Source organism: Tenebrio molitor, chromosome 2 (assembly GCF_963966145.1).
Source record: "Tenebrio molitor chromosome 2, icTenMoli1.1, whole genome shotgun sequence".
Taxonomy (NCBI): Eukaryota; Metazoa; Arthropoda; class Insecta; order Coleoptera; family Tenebrionidae; genus Tenebrio; species Tenebrio molitor.
This window is the reverse complement of record NC_091047.1, coordinates 22,765,752-22,771,751: the sequence shown is the minus strand read 5'-3', so window position 1 is coordinate 22,771,751 and position 6,000 is coordinate 22,765,752. Positions and strand designations below refer to the sequence as shown.

At 34.1% G+C, this 6,000-nt stretch overlaps 1 protein-coding gene across 1 annotated transcript in view; it reads left to right on the top strand.

Annotated features, from left to right (window-relative positions):
• Positions 1-715: 715 nt before the first annotated feature.
• The window catches only part of LOC138124959 (pickpocket protein 28-like), a 45,142-nt gene continuing 39,857 nt past the window's right edge, over positions 716-6,000 (top strand). The window contains exon 1 of the mRNA XM_069040165.1: positions 716-1,085. The gene's annotated coding sequence lies outside the window, so the exon portion shown is untranslated. The remainder of the gene's footprint in view (positions 1,086-6,000) is intronic.

Genomic DNA, 6,000 nt, shown 5'->3' with positions numbered 1-6,000 from the left:
ATGTAGAATAAATTTAAAACGAAAAAGGATATGTACCTAATTATTTTTAGCATTTATTCTACAGCGACTCGCGAGATGTTGAATAAATGTAATACACAAAATGTGACAGGTACTATGTTTCGCACTTTTTCTACACGACATAGATAAATCTGAAAATCAAGAAATAAGATGGCTCCTTGCATCAACTATCCTCAGCGATGTGGAAAAAGTGTAAAAAGGAAAAATCAAGATTGTACCGAATTTATAATTTGCAGTACTCTACTCGTTAATCATTTCCAATTTCCGTGATTTCGCATGAACGTCACCGTGCGTTATAATCAATTTTACGAAACATTAACTACCACCTACCACTTACTAATAAATACCACTTGGAAACGTTTAATTTTTTGCCGGTAGATATTTATTGCCGTCATCTTTTCGACGAGTCGTGACCGCTTTCGTATTTGTAATAATTCCCGCTTGATGATTTTCTAATTCTTGGGTACGAGGCAAAACACCGGCTATTAAAATTAAATACTTGTTGCGCCGACTTAACCCTCAATCCGGACGATTTAATAACGCATCCGTAGCATTACGTCTCGGAGAACACGAAACAAAGGAAATTGGTCACCACTTTCGTGAAGAATTTCCTCGACGGGTCGCTCACGATCTGACACGCCAAAGCTCAAGAACGCACTGAACAGATGACGTTGTGCACACATAGTGCAAAGTAAATGATGCATCTTAATTGGAGTCCTCGGGCGTCGGTGGTGACTGGTGTCAATTATTCTTGGCGCCGCAGTAGCTGTCAGTATTTCGCGCAAATGGACACAAGGCTCTGTTCGTGCTGTTCTGGGACACTTCTTTCTTTATGATTGATTCTTTGTATTGCCCACCACTCGCTCTTCGCCTCGGAATCGGCGGCAAGTCTTCAGGTGTAGCCGGTTCGCGGATCGACTCCATCGGGTCGGTCGTGTCTTACTCGTTCTCGATTTGTTTACAATAGTGTCTTATATAACCACGCGGTTCTTCGGCGTTTTTGTTAAATTTTTGTGCCAGTTCAGTGCAGTGTTCGTCGATGGTGATCAGCCGGATTTACGTGTGTTGTAAGTAATTTCGCTTCTCCTGCGTCGGAGATGCATTTATTTCAATTAGCAATAATAGCAGGAGAGGGCAACGGTAAAACGTTGCGAAACAATGGCCTTTATGGCGCTGTCGATTTTCCGGAACCGTTATCGTGATGTAGATTCTTTTGTGGTACCGGGCACGAGTACCACTTCGCGAGGAAAGTTTCCCTCGAGTCGTACTGCCAAAAATGGACGTCGACGCCCACTTCGAGTATGACAAATCGTGCGATTTGCCTTTTTTTGGGAAAATATTTTATTCCTGCTGCAGACACCGTGAAACTGCAATTATTCGTGCCGGTTTTCTGGCGAGTGTTTAAAGGGAGACGGCGTACTGTCTCTCTCGAAAAAAATGTGAAATTGAGTGTGAAATGTGTCTAGAATTGTAAACGTCTACAACAGTTGAGCGATTCCATGGTCGGGAATATTTTTTTGCCATCACTCTTCAGAATCAATTGTAAATGGTGTCAACCAGTACCGAAGTTTCGGTAATAATTTAGTGAGAATAATTTTGTTGTGACTATCGTGCCCTTGAAAATGTTGATGTAATTGTTGAATTTTTCCACGAGCAATTGTGACAGTACGAGTATTTATACAAAATACAATTATTACTTATCCCGCATCATATAATTTTACTTGATGGAATTAATTTGAAGGTAACTCTACAGGAAATATAACCCATATTTAAGAAAAACGCTCTAATTGACACTGAATAAATAATTGTCAGGAAATTATTTTGTAAAAAGACAAGAAAGCCGATATACCGGGTGTTTTCGCAAAAAGTTCGGATGGGTCTGTTTCTGGTGTCTTTAATGTTACAAATTTGACATTTTAGGGTATGAGTCAGCACATAGAGTGACGTAACTGTGTATCGCTAGCCGCCTCCAGCCACCCTCACTTCAAAGTTTTAAGTAACGTCCTACATTTTTAATGACGAATTATGAAAGTAGTAAATCTAAGGAAAAAAACTAAAAAAGCGATAGCTTACAAAGGAAAGTTTTTGAAATACATATTTGACATGAAATTTTAAAAATTGAATATTCAAAATGGTCATTCATTATTTAAATAAAAATACAGCCGATTCTCAAACTCATTTTGAAATTTTGATCAAAATCTATGTCAAAATTGATCATAGATGAATGCGTCGTTTCCCAACAGCAACTAAAACATGAATGAAGAGTGAGGAAATATTTATTGAAATTAATTCACATGCACGTGGGAGATTCTGCAAGAAAATCGCACGTCAAACCTACAATCTTCGGGTTAACACGGTAACAATGATTAAAAAATTGTTTTGGCCGATCGCATACACGAACAAAGTTTTCACTTTTTGAAATGGTTAAATCGTGACAAATGCAAGCTCTCAACTGGATATTTATTGCAGGCGTGCCATTTTAACAAAAAAATTATATGTACAAAATCCTATTGATAACTATGAAATAAAGTGAAATTGAAACGTTATAAGTAAATAATTATATGCGAACTCGTTTGAACAATTTTTAATAGAAGAATATTTATTATCTCGTGTGGGTTGTTAAATAGTGTATTAAATAATAATTATAGTGCTATAGTAGCAATTATATAAATGGCAAATTTGACAGTCAATGAATCATTATTATTATCATCAAATTCTTCAGCATTTTGCATCCTTTAATAAATGTAAACTTGATTTTGTTCGACACTGTCAGAATTTGAGAATTTTCTCCTGTGTGAACGGATTTTGATAAATGTCACAACTTGGCAAAACGAACCGTCAAGTTAATTTTAAAGATTTTAAGCGATTTGGAGCCTTTAAGGGGTTCGTCGAACTAAAAAACCTTGTATTCAACTCATTCGTGTGTCAATTGGTTTTTTTTTTGGCATTCGTGAACCTTTAAAACGCTCGTTTATTTCACAAATCCAAATTTTTTTATTTTTAACAGTTCTCTTATTATGAGTAAAAAAATTCACACTTAGATTATTACTACAAGTTAACTTAACACTAATAAGTTATAATTAAATAAAAGTAAATTAAAACCTTAGACTAAATGGAAAAAAAATGAAAAATCATAGTTGGTCGATGATTTTGAAATTTTGTCTAGGGGCTTAGATGTTGATTCTAAATAACTTTTCTTAATAACTTTTTGTCGTATTTACCACATAAAAGGCACTTTACAGAAAAATAGGTTTTTTGAAAATTTCCAAGGCATACTTGACTTTTCAAAACTAAAATTATGTTAAAAATTAGTCTTTAACCAAGCAGGGCTAAATCCCAAAAAATGAAAATTTAAATCGAACATTTTTTATCTTTTGCAAGATTCGTCACCTATCCAGGGGTAGGTACACGGTAGAAACTGAAATATCTCCCAATTGTTTTGAGAATGAATATTTTGTAGTCAATCTGAGCAATGAAAGTTTCACAACAAATCCGACTAAAATTAAAATGGTCGGTTGTTTTCTAAAATAATGACAGATGCTGAAATGATACCGAACGAAAGAAAAGTTTAAAAAACAAAAGATTAGTCAAAACTTGGAAATCAGAACATTTGAATGACAGATATCATCCTAAAATGTTTACTTTGATTTATGGAACTGACTTGTACAATATTTGTACAAGCAGTCGTTTATTTTGAAAGTTTACGCCTTTATTTTTCGTGCTGTGTAATCCATTAGCAGTTAATATTCTGCATCTTATCTAGACATTATCTAAAACTTCCGCCTATACTTACAGTTTTTTTTTTGCAAACAAGATCCCCAAGTGAGAATACTTCCTTGTTTAATACATTAGAAAACAATTATGAGAGTGGCTTAGGTTGCTGCTTAGTAGTAAGTAAAGTAAGACTAATAGTCGTACGTTAACTTCAAAAACTGAATAGATTATAGAATTTGGAAAGTGTCATACCTATATCATATACGAGGAGGGAATGATACGCTTCAAGCCTAGTGTAAACGAAAACTGCATATTTGCGAAATTATACTACTTTATTCAACATAATCATCCATCAACACTATGCACTTAACACTACATTTATAAAGTAATTAACGCTTTGTAAAAAAAAATGGTTGGTTGGCATGCAAATGAGAACGCTAGAACCTTGTTTACCATCTCATTAGACGTAAATCTTCGTCCTTTTAAGACTCTATTGAGTTTTGGAAATTGGTAATAATCAGAAGGAACCACGTCAGAATAATATGCTGATTGATTGATACTTTTAAAACCAGTTTCTTTTTTTTTGTAGGACGACTTGGTGGGAGCAAGTACATTGTTTTGCAAAAGCAGCACACTTTTCGATAGTTTCCCAAGACGTGTTTCCACATTTTTGGTTTGAAGTTTTGTTAACAAAGAACAGTAATATTCTTCCATGATTGATGTTCCTTTCTGCATATAATCAGCCAAAATTATCTTATGTTTATTCCAGAACGGAGATGAGAACTTTTCCAGCAGACCTTCTGGGCTGAAAACTAGTCTGTTTCCACTCTTTGACATTTCTTTGGTCTCTGGGTCATCTATCATTCATTTATCCATTGTAACTATACAGTCCAACCATCTTCAAATTGACTGCAAAGTGCAAATCTATCGGTGTTGATTCAGCCATTTGGATCTTCATCAAATTGAAAATTTTCTCATGGTCAATTGATTATGAATGATGTGGAAAACCCGTTCATATGAGTTGTTCAAAATCTCTGATATTAGTTTCAGATCGATTCGTCGATCTTCCAAAATCATATGATGCACAACACGATGCACAACATCAATATTTTCTATTATTGACACAGGAATCTGTTTTCCTGCTCTCTGTTCGTGTTTAATTTTTTTTTACCCCAGTTAAACGCCGCAATCCAGTTTTTTTTTAAATTCTGGAATAGAAAGAACATTTTTTGCATATCGTAATGAAAATAAGTAGCACTTTTTTAAACGAAAAATCGTGGTGAAAGTAGTACTTTTTTGCATCATTTTATTACATCTCGTTGGCGATGATTGTCAAAGCATACCTACTTTTTTTTCTAATTTTTCATAAATCCTTTTAGGTCAAATTTCTCAGCTTACAGGGATATGCAAGAAAATAGCGTGTACAACTAGATATTATCAAACATTGCACATGCATTTATCAATTGCATGGTAACGATGTTATATCTAAAATATAAATATGTATACTGGGTGCCCCAAAATTCGCGGAACAACGTAGTAGTACGTTGTTAAGTAATCATTAATATAGCAGGTAAAAATGTTTAAAAAAATCAATCTTCTTTTTTGTGGAAGATATAGACCTTTTCGTTACAGTAAATGTGGCAACATTTAAAAACATTCTATAATACATTCATTTTTGTTTTAGATCAGAGTAGGCTATTTTAATGTTTTTAAATATTGGTATCGTGGCTATGTCTAAATAACAAAATCAAAATTCTTCGAACTGCCAGTGTCAAATTTGACATTATTATTAAGTGTTAAGGTAAATTAGTTTTAAATTTGTGCAATATTTACATTTATCACTAAATACACACATTATTGACTCCTCGAAACTATGTAGTTAATTGGAAAATGATAATGCTTGGCTACATGGTCATGAATTTTGACAAGAAAGTGTAACCTCAAATATTATACCTACATGATGTATATTGTCATTAAGCTACAGTCTTACCATACAACTCGCCAAATTTCCATAGCCTACTCTGGTCTAAAACAAAAGTGAATGCACTGTATGCATCCCAATAGTCTGCAAATATTTCATTTTTGTTGTATCCATGGAAATGAGAAGGAAAAATCAGAGCCATGTTGCCGTACGCTATTTTAGGTAAAACGAATACAAAACTACTACTTGAAAATGATGGAAATAATGAAGAAAATAATTGCAAACCTGATCACAATCGTTCAGAATTATTAGGCCACTGGGTAGTAAAAGACAAATAGTCCAAATCT